This window comes from Larus michahellis, chromosome 11 (genome assembly GCF_964199755.1).
Source record: "Larus michahellis chromosome 11, bLarMic1.1, whole genome shotgun sequence".
NCBI classification, from domain to species: Eukaryota; Metazoa; Chordata; class Aves; order Charadriiformes; family Laridae; genus Larus; species Larus michahellis.
This window is the reverse complement of record NC_133906.1, coordinates 15,489,333-15,509,086: the sequence shown is the minus strand read 5'-3', so window position 1 is coordinate 15,509,086 and position 19,754 is coordinate 15,489,333. Positions and strand designations below refer to the sequence as shown.

Below are 19,754 nucleotides of genomic sequence, written 5' to 3'. Positions count from 1 at the left end.
AAAAAAAAAAAGACCTGAGTGGGACTCAACTGTTTTAAGCTCTTGAGCAAATCAGAGACCTCCCATCGTGCTGGCTGTGCATGGGACATGACCTTCTGTCACACTACTCTCCCCCTCCTGCCCCCTTAAACTTGCAGTAAAATATTGGACTTATTCATAATTTCTCTAACCCTCTTACTATTTATTGCCAGACCCCGCGGAAACCGTTCCAGCACCTCTTCATTCCCATTTCCCTGGCAGCTCTGCAGCTACATTCAGGATTTATCTCTTCTTGAAAGTACAGACTAAGTCCTAAACATGATCACACTACATCACTGCCCTGTGCAGGGGTTGTCTTCACATACTGCTACATTCCCTGCAAGTTTCTATATTATTATAACACTGAAATTTTGTTTAATTACATTAACTCTGATTTTATAGCTGTTAGCTTGTCTGATAACCAAAACACAGTCATTGGGGTTGTACATTTAAGTCTTTTAATATAGTAACATGTCTCCTGTATGACTTCTGGAGGAATAGATATAGCCCAGCTAATGCTGTCTGCATAATGGGAGTCCAGGAGCCAAGGAGAATGTGGTACTTGAGCATCTTTTACACAATCCAGAGCCCTGACAAATAACAATATAAAGCAAAATAATAAACACCTCATGCAATACACTGCAGGTACTGCTTAATGAGAAAATATGTATCTTCAAGATGTATATCTGACGGAGGTCTTTATTTAGTAAAATCAGCAAACTCTCTTCTGATAAATCCTCTTGCAGCCTCAATAGCTTAAATCTGCTCATTCCAGCTGTAATGTTATAACCGTTTGCTTCTCACGCTATAATCCCCTCTTCTGAACAGTCAATGGCAATTCTTACACATTGCAAACTGATCCCAACTGCCTCTTTTTAACTTCAGTAGTTAACCCACTCGAACAGCAAAACTGGGGGATTCCCCTTGCCTTTTGAACAACGGATTTTCGTGGCCATTATTTCCCGCATTTAAAGGAAGGAGCATTGCAAAGCAGAGCTGCAGTTGTATCGCAGCAACTATGGCACAGCCATCTACAAAGGACCACCACACACACACACAGCAGTGACAGTAACAAACACTGCTCTTTGCAGCAGGAGGTGAACTTTTCATGACCATACGTTGCAGAGAATAACCTAAAAAAAGGCAATATCCCTTGGTGGCGAGCTACCATAGGTCTCCTGCACACTTAAAGCTACATGATACAGAAGCAGGAGCTCCTGCACAGAAACAGAGGCCCTTTAACAAAAAAACCACAAGTTTCCTATAAACCAAAGGTGATGGTTTTCTATAATCCTCTCCCACGGCCAGTTCCCCATTTTACATTCCTCCCTCCTCATCCCCTCTGACTGGTAGAAGTGGGCAAAGATGCAATAATAATAAAACACCCACTGTCTGCTTTGTCTTTGAATTGAGTTGATGGCATGGATCTCTGCAGAAAACAAAACCTCACTGCCGATGAAGTAATTTTAAAACCATCTGTTGTAATTTACTGATTAATGAAGTGAAGGCTTGCCCTCCCCAGCCTCAGTGCAATTTGCCATTTTTTCGGTGCACATATAAAAAGCCACTAGCCTCTTCTAGAAGTCTCTGTGACAGTCTTGAGGTCACTGTCCAAGAACTCCTCAACCCTGACAAATGTAAAATCCCCAAATTTAGTCTGACTTTCACTGAAAAACATTACAATAGAGCCAGTTTTGCACTATTCCATAGTAAATTCTCTCCCAGAGGCTGGTATGCTGGCAGTGAAGGACCAGATCCCACAGAATATACAGCCAACCCAAGTAAAACTGGAGTTCATGGCAGAACTGATTGACAGCAGTTCAGAGGCAACTCAAAAGGTAAAATCAGTGTTAACTCACCATCCTTTCTTTTATCTTATACAGCAAACCACCATCCTTGACTTTTAATTCCTTCCCTCTTCTCTTTTTTTAATGCCTGTTCATTTCTTTTGATGTCTGAAATAAAAATCAGCGTGCTGGAAACATTGCAGTTAATATGTGGGAATCCAAGCATCGCATTACTGGTGGGATCCCATCTGGTTTCAGGTGCATCCCATTGACCTCATATCTCATACCTTGGTAGCTAGCTTTTGTTTAGAAGCTGAAGGAAAAAATAATATGGGGAAAGTTTATTTAATTAAAAAAAAGAAATAGCTTGATCTTGGCAGAATTTCCCATTTATAGTTTCGGGAGGTTTATAGCTTGCCAGTAGTTGCAGCCTTCATCTTTTGTACATTTTTCTTCCTTTATATCCGCAACTCCTTTCAATACTGGCAGGTATAATAATGTTGGGACTGTAAGCACCAAAGTACACAAGTATGCTGACATCAGGCATGAAGCATTGCACCGGGAGACTGGAAAGGCAGTTTATAGCGTATCGTTTCAAGAGTGGAACGCCATATATTTTCTTTGCTTTTTTTGTAGCTTTCTTTAAGAAGTCTTCATGGAGTGAGCTGCTGATTCAGCATTGCCTCCTGGCGAGCTGGGAGAGAGTGATGATGTGAAACTGAAACACTAGACCCAGCACTGGAACAGATCCTTAGATCAGCGAAGACAATCTTCTGCTACAGCAGAAAGCACATCATCCAGGCCTTTAGATTACTGAGGTTTTCTAAGGTGGCAAGCAAAATAACATTAATTTTTGCAGCTAGTGAATCGTCAGGAATAAACCGGGGCTCGCTGTCTGAGACCACCCAGGCAGGGATGGCCGGCCTCCCGAAATGCTGCCCCGCGTTATTTACGACAGCCTCGGTGGCCACAGCAGCTCTCCTTCTCCAGCATCAGTTGCCAACTTTCCTTTTCTTGGCGCTTAGTATGGAGAAAATTCTCCTTTTTGCCAGGTGAAATGTATTCACTGAGCAGAGGGTATTAGGTAGTAAATTCTTGCTAGGGCTTTGTTTAACATTACTTGGGTCTAATGCTGTTTGTCCATCTGCTCCCTCTCTGCTGCATCCCTTATGGGTGCTGAGATGCTCCTTTTATAGCTCCTGTTATTTCCTTCTCTCTCGTAAGGCATTCTGCTGAGCAGGTGCCTGCTTGATTTGGGTATACGACTGTGTTTTCAAATGCAAGGACCTGAAAGACATTTCAATGCCTCCAAGCCTGGGCATTTTCCAGCAGTTTTTCTGCAGCCTGTGTCATCTGCTTTGCACATGCTTTTTGTCGTGCTTTGCACCTCTCCTTTGAGTCCTTTGTCACAGCTTTAGTGGCACCAGTTCAGGTCTGGACCTGGATTAGATTAAAGCAGTAGTTTTTCTGTAGCCTCTACAACTGAAATTTCAGCCTGTATATTTTTCCCCACTGCTCTGCCTGTAATTCACATTGTCTCTGCAGCGATCGGGTTGTGTCATCGTGTGCTTTTCATGGCTGCCAATTCCCGTTCTCCTCCTGCATAGCTCGGAGGAAGGCAGGGTAACCTCGCAGGCCCTGATCTGCCCGGCTGGGTGGTTTTCCCTTTCTTGTTTGCATGCTCCTGCCTGCTTTTGTGTCCAGTATGACTTTAGATTTCATAGACGGTATCTCCGCGAGGTTCTGCAAGCTATTCCTGTCACGAAGGTGCAAAAATATCACCCCACAAATCACCACAGCATGGTGCAACTTTATTTTTATCTTTTTTTCCCCTGCAAACTGTGACATAAGGACTTCCCTAGCTGCCAGTACTGCTTACATCTCTATTAGCCAAAGCAAATCCCATCATTGTTTTTCTTCACAGTCTTACACACTTCTCACTTTGGTTTCTGGATAACAGAAGAAACTGCCTCCAGAACAGAACAGCTTATCATAGCAGCATTTATAAATCAGGTCTTGCCCTTAACCTTAAGCCAGAACTCATAGTGTAAGATAAAGTGGTGCCAGACCACACAGCTCATCTCTGAGATGGAGGTATACGCCTTGGAGTCTGGCTACATTCCCAGGCAGATGCCAGCCATAGCCATATCCTGCTCGGAAGGGTCGGCCAGCTCTAGTTTCTCTGCTTTGGCTGCTGTTCAGCACTAGATTCATAATAAAGCTCAGTGACAGATGCAATAAACCCTTCTCTCATCTACCTCCCATTGCTACCAATGCAGCATTATGATTTTTGTCAGATATTTCTTGACCCTTTCATCTCTTTCAGTGCTTAACACAGCTTCTAGTGAAGCATTGCCTACCCTAATCCTATCCTAATCCTATTTTTTGCCATCAAGGCAATAAATAAAATAACTTAAATTAGGTATTCGGTTCATTTGAGTGCTCTGTCTCCCTTCATGTCTGCTCAGGTATATATAAAATTGACAAGTGAATTTTTTTTTTAATTAATTTACACATAGTGACAATTATTTAGCACTCCTCCACATTACTCCAAAGTCAATGCAAGTGAGTTAATAAACTATATGTGCCACCTTTGCACTAGCGATGTGGCCTACATGTAAACGATCTGACAGCCAATGAAACCTTTAACGACCCAACACTCTTCCAGAACTGACAGTAAGAGGCATTTCCAGCAGCACAGTTTCAGCTAAGCCTTAATCAGAATCTAAAGCTCTGCTGTTTAAATGCAATTTAAACTCCACCTGCTGGCTGAGCTCCTTAATGGCATCATGTCTTCACAAAGAGATGGTAAAGGTCCTTAAGGATGCTCCCCTTTCAGTGGTAAGGGGCTTAAGAAAGATCTCATGATACATCCCATTAAGAAAAACACTAAGCAAGACTTTCTAAAGTGATTAATGATCTCTATAGGTCTGTTTAATAGATACATGGCTAATAGATCTGATTTGCAAAATCACTAATCACATTTGAAAACGTCGGACACAACAGCCCAGAAATATTCTGAAATGCAAATGGGTCTAAGAAGCAGCAACAAATAAAAAAAAAAAAAAAGGAATATATTTCATGAAGAAGGCTTGAGGTACTGGTTTGAGTGACCAGATGTTGCTTTGTTTGCCAAATCCAGTTTCCACAGATATATTTGAAGTAATTGTTTAGCAGTGGACTTCACTAATTGTACAGAACGCAATGCAAATGCATGATAACGAGGGTAATGGGATCGGTGCAGAAAGCTGACATTTCCTGCAGTTGGGATTTCTGCACGCCTATGTTTTTACAAAACCACATATTGAAAGAAAATTAGGGTTTTATTTTCTCTTCTCTATTTTAGTACCTAAAAAGCAACTTCAGTGGAAAAACAATCTATAGAGCAGCTTAAGAATATGAGGTGCGTTCAGGAGAAATGCTGTGCAATAGTAAATGCTTCCATGTGTGATAAGGGTAATTTAGCATAAAACTACATATCTCGTATTTTCTCAAAACTAGCCTGACCTTAGAAAAATGTTGTTATATTAATGAGACAGAAACCTTTGAGAATTCAGTGCATAGCATATAGGGAAATCAAAAGTTAATTTAAGAGGCACATTCCCAAGCTATGGGGGTTATTCACAATAATCAGTATACTCAGGAAGTCACCAAACACTAAACATATTCTTCTCAAAATAGTATGTTGAAAAATTTCAATTTTAATTTTGTTTCATATTCATATTTTGTATTCATTTATTATGCAATAAACAGTTTATGTGACCGTATTCCCATTGTATGAATTGTTTGGAAAGTATTCACCGCAACTATCACCCAGAGAATGCTTTACTTTCCATAGCTCAATTTGTGGGACATGTCAACTGACACTGGAGACTAATTCTGCTTGCCTGGTTGATCCACGAGCTTCAGAATGACCCTCTAAGCACTTCCAAACAAATATCCTGGAATATTACTCATAGATATTCACCTCAATGCTTTCCATAAGCCATTTTTTATGGACAAAAATGTCACCAGACGAATTAGCAAGAAGCAAGTAGAAGGGAATAAGATATCCCAAAATGAAATGTAGGGCTTTATGTAAAAAAAGCAACAAGGAATATTTTTCTGGGAAAAAAAAAAAAGTATTTTTACATTACAGGCACCTTCTTATTCCCATTGTGTCCAGTGACATAATCTGAAGACAGAAAAAAAGTCTGTTTCACATCTCTAGACTTTTGTTTGGCTTCAGCACAGTGACTTTTTCCTCCCTTTCTAATGGGTAAAACCATCTGGTTCCTTCTTCTTCCAGGGACTATGCAGAAGGGTTGGACTGTCAAAGGACACAGGATGGACCTGTTTGCCTGGTGATATAGAGTTAGTTGCACGCTGGTTACCCCATCAAAAGCAGCACACGTAAGCACAATCATATTGCAAAGTCTGTTAGGAAAAAGAAGCACAACACCCATCAATAATCATTGAGTTTCTCATTAACATGTGTAAACTCTTTAAAAGCACAACTTCTGAGTAGTTGTCAAGAAACCAAGACTTCAGTTAGAAATAATTAGTTATGGTTCATATCTTCAGCATCTGTTCACCGTGTGCCCACACAGACTTGCTGGAATGAGCAGGAGGAGCTGATGAGGACAGGTAGTCAGACCTGCAGATCTCAGCTGCAGAGAGCCTGGGGATGCAATACAGGTGACTCCCGTAGAGGGAGATGTTGCTCTGTTTCCTTCTTATTTTGAAGTTTTTCATCTGTCCATGCCATGGGAAAAACTTCATGTGCTTCAGTCATCGCGCAGACTCTTCCAAGATGTAGATATTTATGACGAGCAAAGCATGCAGTAGAACTTGTCATTCACGTCTATTACTCAATTAAATTTTTTCCATTGCTCTCATATGCTGCTTTTCTTCAGATTTCTACTCCACAAAGAGCTAAAGATAGACTGTTATAGAGTACAGCAGTGACTTGGCAAATCTTGTTGATCCAGCATTACTAAAGTTACAACTCATGACTGTTTTCTTAACCTATCCTTATAACATTTCCCAAAGAGAAATGGAGACAGAAACCACCCTTACGAAACAACACAGCTACTGCATTCCCCACACTACTGAGCTCTTTGGGTCCTTCAGCAAAGCCCAGGGTGACCATGTCACGTGGCACTACTTTTGACATGAACATGCTGGCACAATTTGTACTTCTGTGTCCATCACAAACAAGCATCCAGGACCACCATTTCTTCCTTCTGTACCCCCTCTCCGCACAGAGAACATACACAGAAGAAACAATGGTCTCTCTGATATGAATGAATTCATGAAGTCCAGTTTAAACTAAGGACACTAGTCTCTAGTAAGCTTTTGTTTGGTATGACAGACGGTGATTTTCATCTCTGCAAGAGAAGTTTTGTATAATTTATAGAGTAGGATTTGTCTCATGAGATGGATATGAAATCCCCTGATTTAATTGCTGCCTGGTATTATGGTGGACTCTAATTCTCTTGACTCCTTCATGAACTATATTCTATATGATGTCTGTTGTCCAGCACAGGAGCTTTTTAAAATCATATTCCTCAGAGAGGTGATCTGATTTTGCTTTTGCAGGCAAAGAAATGGGTCCGCTTTAAAAATAACCTCTTATTTGAAATGATGTATCATAGCGCTCTCATGCAGAACAGCAGTTAGTAAAGTATTCCATAGCAACAGCCACATCTTAATAGAAGATCACCTCCTGGACATCTCCCTCTGCATTTCTGCAATTACCAGCTATGTCTCCTACCATCTGCAATTATATAAAATCCCTCTGGCAACTATAGCTATTGCTTACATGGAAAATTAATGTTGGGGAAGCAATGGGATTTAATAACTAAAAATAAGAAATATGAGTTATTACTGCATGACTCTCCACCAAGCTTTTCACCAACTACCAGGAACCATTGAGCAGATCATCATGGGATGTAATTTTGAATCCTCTGACTTAATAATATAAATCATAGCTCTTAGATTTAATACTTTCTTTGCACAATAACACAGAACTTTCCCCAGCCACTTGACATTAAAAATGCAGTCATGCAAGAGGTCATTTTGAATACCAGAAGAGAATGAACTGCTTTGCTTAATGTCCAACCTGGAATCAGGTTATGCTGGGAGCAGAAGGCTGCCTCCACGAGAGGCGGACAAGTGTTCCTCTTCTCTACGGGCTCCAGGGTGCTTCACTCTTATTTTAGAGCACACATCTTCCATATTCCTGGAAACAGGCATTTACGTTTCCTGATGTCACTGTGTCACGTTGGGCTGCTGATTTTATAATTCAAAACAGCATTTTGCTTTTATTCGGAAGAAGCAGGTTTTGAAATGCATTTTATCGGAGGTTAATAGTATCTCTACTCTACAGATTAATTATAATTTTACAGATTTTGGCATTTTTTTAAAGTCACAGCATCCATTAGCTGTATGAATGATTTCAAAACCTGCATTAAAAAGTTCAATTATCAATTCAATTATCATAGTGTCTCTCATTTTCCAGATTTAAAATGGAAAAAGTTTGCTTTCCTTTAAAAAAAGGTGACATTTTATTTACAACATTTTCAATGCTATTAAGCATTTTTTTGATAGGGGGCATAAGCATTGCTAAAAAATTTCCATAGTTGATATTTTTCTAGGAGAAAGCAATTACTAAAACGGCACGGATATTTGAAGAAGTTGGTTAGCACTAATTTCTTTTTTTTTTTTTTTTGAAAAAAATTTTTTCAAAAATTTTTCAAAAATTTGGAACAAAAGAAGTAAATTATCTGTACTAACTTATCTCTATCTTCCAGCCTGGGAAATGAATCCTAGACATCCACTTCTTGTGCCCTGAAAGTATTGATCTCATCATAACATATTAGCACCAGTTGGCACTTCTGCTATAGAACAATATGCCTCGCAATAATATAGAGTCAACAGTGCCTTGAGAACGTCAAGGCAGAAATAAATAATTGTTTTCCATGTTCCGAAGAGGGGGAATACCTTCACAATTGTCATGACTTGGATGTCAAAGCCAAGAGTGACTGTCTGAAAATGGAATTAATTCTGTTCAGCTGTGGTAGATAAAGGTTGAGTGTAAAACAGCATCTCACCAACAAAGTCAGCTGTCAGTTTTTGAAGTGTGCTGGAAACCAAACTGCAGTTCTCTGTTTGTCTAGATGATGAAGATAAAAAAGGATCATTGAGATCAATGGCTCTGACCCTGCACAAAACAGATATCAAAACACACCATGGTTCCAGCACCAGTTTGTGGTTGATCTCACTTGCAGAAGCTCCTGATGTTGATAAGGTAATTTTCAATAATGGAAAAACTCCGTATCTTTACGGCGGCTGGAAACCAGGGCAAAGTGAAAGAGCCTGTGTGTGTCCCACACACATTCAAGTACTGTAGTGGGCAATTGCTCAATATAATAACAACCACGGTGGATTATAGCAATCTGCAGCAAGGCCGTGTCAGCCCTTTGGAAATCACAGTTAATACTCCACGGGCACTAGGTCTGTGGGTTGCATTAAGAGTGTGACGAGCACTGCCTGGATTTGGTACAAGGTCACTGTGCCCATCTGACGGAGAATGCATGAATGTCAATGGCATTAGGCACACTACCGGTACGTATATGTGATTGGAACCTGACTGTAAGGAGTTAACTGAAGCATGGATTAGTGGTGTAGTCTGCAAAAAGAGGAGACTAAGCAGCTGAAGGAGGTTCAGATAGCCCCTTCGAGAAGTAGGTCATGCCTGAGGAATCTGTACTTTCTTTTGACCATGTGAAGATGGAAGGAAAACAGCAGAGACCTGCTGGCTGGGCACACCATATCCTGAAGAGATATTTCAGCAAACTGAAGTAACCTAGGACATGCATTCTGAATATCCAATATAATAAACACAGAATGACAAATAAACACCAATGACAAATGAGGTAACGCATTCCGAATTAAGACAGCTATCCCAAAGAGAAAACGCTTATCTAAGTTTAAGAGGATTACCATCAGCCACAACTCTTCCTACACTGCTCTGCCCCCTCCCAAGTAATATTTCCCTCTCTGCCACCTATGCTGCATAAACAAGTTAGGTTTTTATATTCTCAATCACTCAGAACTATCTTCTGCAAATAGTCCCTTGAGATTGCTAAAGTTGATTACAGAGTCAGAGTGTCAATATGAAGTAAGAATACAAGAACGTAAGAACATGAACTGCTTATATTAATCATAAAGACAGTGGAGCTCTGGAAAGGTGCTTTTTATCATTCTCTATATAAATAAATACATCACTAAACTGGCAAAGGGAATAAAATCTAAGCCAAGGTTTGTTTTAGTGAGGTAGTTTATGTAGTGTAGGTTCACAGACTTTTGTAAGCAATGATCCCTTTTAGCCATTTGGGACACACTGTGTGCTTTCAAAATGGGTGCTCTTTGCAGACACAGTAGATGTTCAGCATGATCAATCTGTGCTTTGGTGGGAGGTGAGCCAGGTGATGTTAACAGTAAAATAATCAACAGCGGTCTCCATGCTAGCATCCTATTTCATGGAGAAATTGTTCAGGCCCTCTGCAAACTCAGGCAGCTCTCACTCCAGAAATTCTCACCAATTGTGTTTTGAAGGCTTTCTTCAAAAGCACAAAATGCAGAGACTCCCCGTAAAAAAAATGACAAAATGAATGACAACAGTAGAAGAGCATAGAAAGTGACGCACACTGGTTTTCTAGATAACTCTATCTGCTCTTGTAGGTCAGCTCCCTTCACCTTGCATCAACCCCATCAATGTTGTGGGTTCTTTAAATTCCACATGAGCCTTTGCAGCTCATCATGTCAACAGAAATATTTGGGAGTTGTTTGTTTGGTTTGTTTTTTTAAATAAAACTAGTGTGGGTGACAGCAAATTGAGTGGGAAGAGCCAAGCATTGGACGACCACGACCAGTTCTATTCGGCACAGCACACGGGAAGGGTTACTGCGTGGGTAGCACTACCAGCAAGGAAAAAGGGAGCCGAGCTCCACTGTGCTCTGAACGAGGAGGAGGAGGAGGAGGCGGGAGGGAGATGGTGTGTGTGGATGGGAACACGGGGAAAGCAGAGTGCGTCCTCAGCTGTGTAAGAGGAGCAGGGCAGATGGCTCAGTAAGTACTGTATCCATACCCTCGGGTTAAGGGCAATCAGGGACTATAGGGTACCTTACTTAGCGGGGAGTCTTTGTTAGGCAAAACTGCATGTCTGAAGAGCATTCAGGTGACAATTAGCACTCGGGGAGCACAGTGAGGCCAAGGCTGCATTTGACCCTGTGCTGCACAAAAGTAATGAGAAATGTCGTGGGAGACAAGAGTGTTTAGTTGGGTTAAAAAACAGACTAAGTGACCATTTATACAGATGAGAATACCACAATTATAATGCCTGAGCTTGGCTGGTGGAATCACACAGGACATTGCTTTCATAGGACACACGGATTGCATGCAGCCCTATGCGTACTACGACTTCTCGCCCCTGATTTCAGATACACTTTTTGAAGGGATGTTTCCTAGACCAGCCCCAGATGTTTTATACGGGCTGTCCCCAGTTCCCTGATTTTCCTTCTTCCTTTAAACCTTTGTATTCCTTTATGCTTTCTGTTTTGTGTGACAAAGGTACTGTGAATATGTGCTAATACTGAGCAAAATGAGGAGTGCTGGAGACTAGGGTGGTTGATGAGAAGAGCGTGAAGCAAACCCCTTGCCTCTACTTACTGTTGGTAGTTGTGATGATATTACGCCACTGTGCCACTGTCACCTGTCATAGCTCTAGCTGCGAATGAAGTGCAAAGGACACTGGGGAAGAGGCTATGGGCTGGCATCCTGCTTTGGGCTCTGACAAAAGGTGATGCTCCATTCGGGCGGGAGCAGCAGAAGGGTCTGGAAGTGGAAGCAAGCCAGGAGTCTTCCATGACACTGAGAGCTCCAGCTGCCTCTAGTCCCACCATTGTAAACACAGACGCAATCTGTCACGGCTTGTCTATCCTGCAGCCAAGGCCAGCTGTGGCAGCTACCCTCTTCCACTGGCTGCCGGCAGGGAAGGCAACTGGAAGAAGACAGGAGAGGAGGAGAACCCTCCCTTTGTCCGTTGGGCATGCAGGCCAGGGCACCCAGCAAGGTGCACTCAAGGACATCCCCATCTCCCATGCAGAAACTCCTCCAAAAGCTCCATCTGGGGCCTTTATAAAATGGCAGCAAGCCATTTTTATACAGCACAAGGCAAGACGAGCAAGCACGAAGGCCTCATGCCGGCGGTAATGTCCCAGTCACTCCTTCACTTCCCTCCCTGAACGAGAAACTCCATTTGGGAAAGAACGTAGCATAAACCCCCGTTTTGTCCTCCCCGCTGAAGGCGGCAGAGCGAGCCCGTTCGTACACAATGGCCTGGCCAGGCGCGGGGAGCGGCGGCCCGGCAGCAGCTGTGGCGGACTCAGTGCCAAGGCCCAGCCCCACGCGGGGAAGGGGCTTTTCAACAGCCAGGCCGGGCCGCCCGCATGGCGGCCAGCTGCCGCGGGGGCCGGAGGGGGAAACCCAGGGCCTGCGCCAGCGGCATGAGTGACCACCGGGTGGCCGCTGTGGCGAGTGACACACACGCCCCCCCCCCCCCCCCGCTCCGCTTCGCAGCGAAGCGGGGCCGGGAGCTCCGTGAGGGAGCGCGAGGCGGGCGCCGTGAGGGGCGGAGCCAACCGGCGGCGGGGTGGGGGGATGTGACGCGCGATCGCGCCGGGCATTGTGGGACTTCGCCGCTCGCTCATCGAGCCGTTGCCGTTGGCCCCGCGGGCGGAGCGGAGGCAGCGGCAGCGGGGCCGCCGCCGGCCGACATATTGCCGACGGAGGCCGCGCCGTAAGTCACTGCCGCCGTGTGGGGGAAAGGGAAGGCGGGGGGGCGCTGAGGGGCTCCGCCGCGGCGCGATGGTAGCCGGCCCGGCGTGGGCTATGAGGGAGGAGGGGGGATCCCAGCACCCCCACTCCCCCCTCCCGCCGTTCCCTGAAGTAAAATCGGGGCCCTCCCTCCCGGGCGGGCTCTGGGTTTTGCCTCTTCTTGTTGCGGCTGGGGTGAAGAGGGGAGATGCGCCCCGCTCCCAGCGAAATGGTGGCAGCGGGGTTTCATCCCTATTGAATCTGGCTCTGGGCACGGCGGCTGGAAGGAGCCCAGGGCACCCCGCAGGCCCGGCTGTCCCGAGGCGGGGGGCGGGGGGTGTCGAGCCGCCGTTCTTCATCCCGCTCTGCCCTCGCCCGCACGGAGCCCTGCCCGTCTTCCCCACCGCGGGTCACCGGGCAGGAGAAGATAATGTAGAGAGACCGCAAAAAAAGCAGCAGAACGTGTATTTCGGTGTGTTTCACTTCGGGGTGAAGAAAGCGTGGCATAAAAGTTACCTGCCACACGTGAATGACTTAGTTAAAAAGAAGCCAAATGACCTTTTTAAAACCCTAAGCAAAGGCTTCTGAGAGTGGTAAAAATTAAATGTTTGTCTAGGAACGGGGCCCCTTATTCTTTTGGAACTGTCACTTCTTGTGTAGCCTGCAATATGTCTGCCTGCAGGATCCGAGCAACCTGCACGGCCTGGCTCTGGCTGTGGGTGTTCCTCCTGGGGGACTGCAAGTGCCGCAAGACGCAGGTGAATGCGGGCTCCTAGGGCTCGGCACAAGGCATATCACAGGAGCGCCTGGATGTAGACCAAAGACTGACACGTTTGTGCATGTAGGAGACAGTAAGGGGAGCAAACTGTTTCTGTAACATATATCTTCCTATAATCCTTTTCTTTCCTCTGCAATCTTTAAAAGTAAGTTGCAGAAGGCCTGTTAATTTGCATCTGAAGCCGGCACTTGGAACCAGCTCGTATGCAAGTAGGCTGGTTGGAAAACTGAAGTTGCTTCATTTGTGTTGTTGGAAGGAGACTGGTTGTTGAAATGTATTTGTATGGGGCTTGTTATTTATCTCTTGACCATCCAAACGAACGACCATTTTTTCCCCAGGACTGTGTGTGGCTGTCACTTAGCAACAGGTCTGTAGGGAACTTTGCAGATCCACTGCCTCCCCCATTCCTAAGAGCAGAAGAAATAAATGAGCTTAAGGAGCAAGTGAGCAATTAATAAAAACAGAAACCTGGGTTCTTTGGCTCAACCCAGAATTAAAATATTTAGGTGGGAATGAGACAATTACTGCTGCTTTGAAAAAATATATTTTAATGCAATTGAGTATGAAAGATTTGTATCAAGCATTCTCCAGAAAACTACCCAACATGTTTTGTTTGGTTGTTTTTTTTAAGTGTTCTGAAAGAAAGGAATTACGCTGTTGCTTACTTAGTAACAGTTACAGGTTATTTTGCTGTGTTTTATGTATCATAAGCTTTAATACTGAAATCTAGGCCTTCTGGGTTCCTAAAGAGTAACTTTGGCTTTCTTGTGTGTAAGGCATACTCTTCTGATGGCCAGTAAAGCAAAATGTTGACAGTGTAGATTAAGCCGTAATTGATCTAAAAACTTGTAGTAAAATTAGAATTTGGCCTAATGATAGTAATATAGGTAGAGTCCTTAAGCACTGCTTATTTTATAGATCAGCATTAGCAAAAAGACAAATCCACCACCGCAAACTTAGTCTTAAAAGAAACCAGCATGCTTAAATTTATCCTTAGGAGTTGCCTGGTTTTCCAGGTAAAACTACAATATATAGCAATAAGCTTTGACAAGATAGGTGATAGAGTAATATTCCTGAAGAATGGTCAAAATCTTGTGCTCTCAAAGAAATTTGAAAGCATTTTTTTACAACTCCGGTAACCAGGATCACAGCCTGTTGACCGTTCTGTATAAAAGGAAGTCCTGCCCCAGCAAGGTTGTAAAGTAGGGATAAAGGAGCAGGAATCTAGAACTGATGCCACAAGAGGGAAAAAGAGCCTCCAGAGACAGCCTCCCTTGGGAGAGGGAATATTGACCTGGTACAGTGAGCATTAGGTTTTGTCATCTCAGTGCTTCCTAGAGGTAAAATCTGAAAAAGAAACATTCGGTGTTTGTGGAAGGAGTGCATTGCCTGCTCACTTGTCAGGGAAAGAGGCTACAGGCACATAAAGAGGTTGTACTTCTTTACCCAGACCCATCCTGAAGAGAGGGTCTTCACTCCTTTTGGAGTGATGCTAGAATCATGCTGTTCATGGCTGCTTCAGTGGGCTGAGTTCTTGCACTCCCTTCCCCCAGCAGTCTAAATCTCATTCTACATGTTTATTTTGCCTTGGAAGCATCCATGTGAATTCTTTCGTGTGTTTTTGCATTCTTCCAAAAATGTCAAGGGGCAAAGAAGTTTGCAAAATGTCCTTTAAAACAGTTTTTCTGAACATTGAATTCATAAATGGTCCAGTGATTTAAGGTCCTGTATCAATTTTTCTGTTTCCTGCCTAGTATACAAAAAGCTATAATGCACAAATGGGCTTGATTTCATGCTAGTACTCCCAGCAGTGGTCAGTGAAGACAATTGTATTTACATTTTCCTGACTATTGGTGGCAGGATGCCCAGCTAAAACTCTTGTCATGCTCCCAGTCCTGTTCATAGTGGAGGTTTGTGCATTAAGGGGATATTTGTTTTGGGGTTTCAGACCCATTGTGGGAGGGACTTTTGCCAGTTGAATACAATTGTGCAACAGTATTTTGTTTTGCACACAGATTTTGTGAAAATGTTATTCCTCTTTTTCACATTCTTTATGGGAATTTTAGTCTTATTAATCTTCAACAGAAAGTACACTTACTGGGCATTCCTAGATGAGGAATGTTCTCTCAGTTTTCCAAGCACAAATAAATGTATGTATGGTGCTGCCTTTTCAGATGAGAAATTAACATAGCGCTGGAACGGCTGTTTCACTACAGGTTTCACTCCTCAGTCTGTTTCAGACCACAAGGTGTGCTTTGATATAAAGCATTTAAGCTAAAATTTGAAATCACATTAGGTCAAACGATAAGTGAGTGATTAGCTCTTCTTTTATTACTGTTGTACCTAGAAACCACAGTCACTGGCTGAGACACTGTTGTGCTAGGCAAGCATTGTTAGAGACCATTTTATACTGACTATATAAGCAGTGCATTTTATAAGTATGCCAGACTAGTTTCCGATTAGCCAAGAACAGAGCAAGGTAGTTGTCAAAGCAAATTCAAATGCACCTTTTCAAAAAGCGTTTGGTGAGTGGCTACTATTATAGTACATAGACAGATTTAAGAGAGAATGGCAGCACTTACATTGTTTATCTTTTGAAACAATGGAAAGAAAATAGCATTGCAGTTAATCTCTTGTGATACAAAAAAAAAGAACTTTCCAGCTTAGTCTTTGTACTGGAAAGAGGAGAAAAAATAATTACTGAATCTTAATACTTATCCTATTGTAGTAACAGTGTCCTGGATTCCACTACACTTACTGACGTGATGTGATCTAAATTTAATCATCTGTTTCCTGAGTGTAGTTAATACACCAGTGTAAGTCCATGATCAGAACAGTCCCTGCCTGACAGCAGTAGCATTCATTAGTAATTTGTTAAGTCATTAAAGACCAGTACCTGAAAACTATTGATAGCAGGGTTTTTTTATTACTACTGTTTCATGAAAGTGTCAAATTGACTGAGTTAATCAAGCACTGGTATTTGGAAATTAGGTATCACTTTACCAGGAGGTGCAGGCTGTACTTTCAAAATTAAGTGATGTTAAACTTTTAGAAAAACAGATGCCTATGCGCGTTTTAGGAAGATGGTATTTGAAAGTGTGGTTTAGTGGAGTATCTATCTTCACACAGAAAAATATGGCCAACCAGAGTTCCTACAGCCGATTTCAAACAGAAAAATTTTAATTATGCTGATTTCATCACTACACCTAAATATTTTGTTTCTTAGAAAATATATTTACGGCTTGCAAAGATGTGACAGCAGAGGAGTCTTGTAGCTTGAATCTTTGCTGTTAGACAAGTTAATATGCCATCAGATTCACATTTCTGTGAATCTTGATATCTTAGAAAGCAGTATGAATCTTGCTACTGTCTTTAAGGGAGTTTCAAAAGGCTATGAATCAGGTGCTAAATTCTGCAACTAGGGCAATCTGTGTCCAAGCACAGCAGAACCACTGAAGAATATTGCATTAAATTTGATTTGAAGTCAAAGGTGGACTTAGATGACTCCTCAGTGATATCCCCTGATAATCACAGGGATAATTTTGTGAACTGTCACATTGAAATGAAATAATTTTATTGTCAAATACTAGAACACTTTGAAATGTATTTGGTAAAGTTTCTTAGTAATTCCATTGCAACGGCAGAAGAGGGGAAAGAAAGGAAAGGACTGGTCCATTGACTGTCATTGACTGTGATTTTCTTCTTTTTTTATTTTTTTTTTATTTTTAATTTTCCTGCTTAAATCTTGTCTGAACTATGTGATAAGGTTCCTTTGGTTGCCTTCCTCATCCGCTGGCTTGAAGTGACTCAGCAAACAGCTCTGGTTCATTAACGTTGGCAGCATTCCAGAGTTTCTGGTGTTACAAAGATAAACCATTTGAGAACATGTAAGGCACAGGATTTTCCTTGGTTTTGATCTGTTGCCATACTCTTCACATTTCACTTCAATACATTTTTTTTTTTTTTTTTTGTTTTGTGGCTGTTGCAAACGAAATCTCTTCTCTTCCCCTTGTCTTCTGCCATAGAGAACTAGAACTAGAGAAAAGGCTGTGAGAGCTCATTGGGCCATCCCTCCACTCAAAGGCAGGACAAACAGGTTCTGCAAATCCTGAATCCATAATTAAGCCCCAAAAAGGTCTATGCCAGGCTCTCTTTTTCCCCTTCCAAATTACATGATTGGCAAAATTAAAAGTGGTACTTGAAACTTATTTGGAATTTCCCTCCCTCCTTCCCCGACATCTAATGATACAGTGATTCACTACGTGTTGTAGGAATGGGATCCTTGAGACAGGAAGATCTTTATCGTACCTCATCTTTATCACTGTGTTTCACCTTTAATGCTGTAAGTTCCAGAAGTTCTTGCTTTTTTCAATATGCAAGTCCCCCCACCCTTCTAGTTCAAGCAAAATTTTTCCTCTCAAATAGACTTAGAGCTAGAAAGCTCTTTAATGTATAGTGTGAGAAGATCAGGTTAATTGTCAAGATAGGTTCAGGGTTATCCTAAATATTAGTGAGAGAAATGTGACCAGGACTATAAAATAAAGGGGGAAATTAACCTCTAGAGTTTGCGGAAGTGATAAAATAAGCTTATTATGAAAGAAAAAAATACACCGTTTTATATACGGGTAGGTGTTAGCTGCAGATAACAGGAGACTTGGAGGTATTAAGCAGAGAATAGCATGTTAAAGGAGAAAACATCTTCTGAACACCATGTGAAAGAGGTTAGAAACTAACAGCAAGTTGCTCAAGGGTTATATGAGGAAGGTTAGTTTAGCATGACAAATGATACTATGTTAACAGCAAACTCAGCATGGCTTTGGACAGGTCATATGTGTCCAGAGACAGCGATACACAGTACCCATTTATTTGGACGTATGAAGGAACCACTTCGCTTACCTCTCTATCAATAGTCATTGTCTAGGAACTAAAAATGAAAGGGCAGTGCTCTTTTTCTTTCTGTTACCAGCGACAGCACAGCCACCCATGTGTGTCTTCCGTTTGGATTTTTAGGTTGGGTGAGCTGTGTTTACTCCATCTCTTTCAAAGCCTCTTTGGCAGTAATTCTGTATTGCTACATACTTAACTCATACTTTGATCCAAATGTTACAGCAGCTGATGGCTAGATGACACACTCCCAAAGAAAAAAAACCCCAACATCAGGAAATAAGGATTTCCATATTCTCTTCCAGCTATTCTGACTATCCCATAAACTCATAAGCCAAATGATTAATAGAAGTTTATTGCTTAAGGCTTGTAGGTTTTTCCTAGAAAAGTTATATTTTGCATCATTCACTGATCAGTTACAAAACAAAGGGATTATGGGGGAGTCTAGAAGCACAGGTATTTCTCATGCCTGCTTTCCCAAGCATTTGGTTCAGTGAATTTTTTAACATTTGTGAGATCAAACATCTGTAGTATTGATGAAAATGGATTATGAAGGATGAAAATAATTTCTGGCAGAAGGTCCATAGCCAACTCAAAGCCACACCCAGCCTTCTTGCTAACAAAGACAGAGCTAACTACATGACAAAACACAATTTAATGGAAGGTTTTTGAAATCAGTTGTGAGCTCCAGTTAGGCAGTTTCTCAAGGCAAGAAAATTGGCTTTTGTTCTCCTCTTTGCAGAATAATAGTTGTTACAGAGCTGAGCTCACAGCAGAGGAGAGGAGAAAGAGCCCTTTTGATGGCTTCCCCCTTGCAAAGTTTCCTGTCAGTTTTTTGAGATCAGTTTCATAAATGTAGTGTGACTTTCAACTGAGTTAATAAGATGGGATTTCTTTGTTTACCTTTAAGGAGCATTTATGGACTCTCTGATGAATGGAGTGTGGAAGTGGAAAGGAAAATAAATGTTTGATACTGGTGTTTCTTTAGTTATCCTGAGTGGTCTTCATTTGATAGTTGTGTAGTCTGAATCTCGGTGACTCACTGAGATTTAAAAGACTGCGGGACATGTCAGCACAGAACAGAAGTTGCAAAACTTAGAAGTGAGGCTGGTGAACCTGTTTTGCCTAATTCTGAGCTCACTCAATCATTGTGGATTCAGATGTATGGCAAATACAGTTAGGTTCTTGAGGACAAGGAGAGAATTCAGAATAAAGGAGAGAAAAACAGGAAGGGAAGCAGAGAAATGGTGTGATGGGAAAGCAGGCTTAAGGAGGTTTCATTGTGGAGTATATAAACGCACCAGTGAATTTGCATTTGTATTAGGTAGGATTTGTGCAGCAAGGAAAGATCTGGGATGCACAGAGGTATGTGTATTGCTGATGCATACTGCTGGTTTCCTGAGAGTTCAGGCATGCGGGAGGGAGGA

General features: G+C 42.3%; 1 protein-coding gene across 4 annotated transcripts in view; it reads left to right on the top strand.

The window, feature by feature from the left end:
- The first annotated feature begins 12,495 nt into the window (after positions 1-12,495).
- The window catches only part of MACROH2A1 (macroH2A.1 histone), a 46,246-nt gene continuing 38,987 nt past the window's right edge, over positions 12,496-19,754 (top strand). For 3 of the 4 annotated variants that reach the window (XM_074603448.1, XM_074603446.1, XM_074603444.1), the window contains exon 1: positions 12,524-12,648. The gene's annotated coding sequence lies outside the window, so the exon portion shown is untranslated. Of the gene's footprint in view, positions 12,649-19,754 lie in introns of all 4 variants that reach the window. The other variant, XM_074603447.1, reaches the window with a different exon arrangement.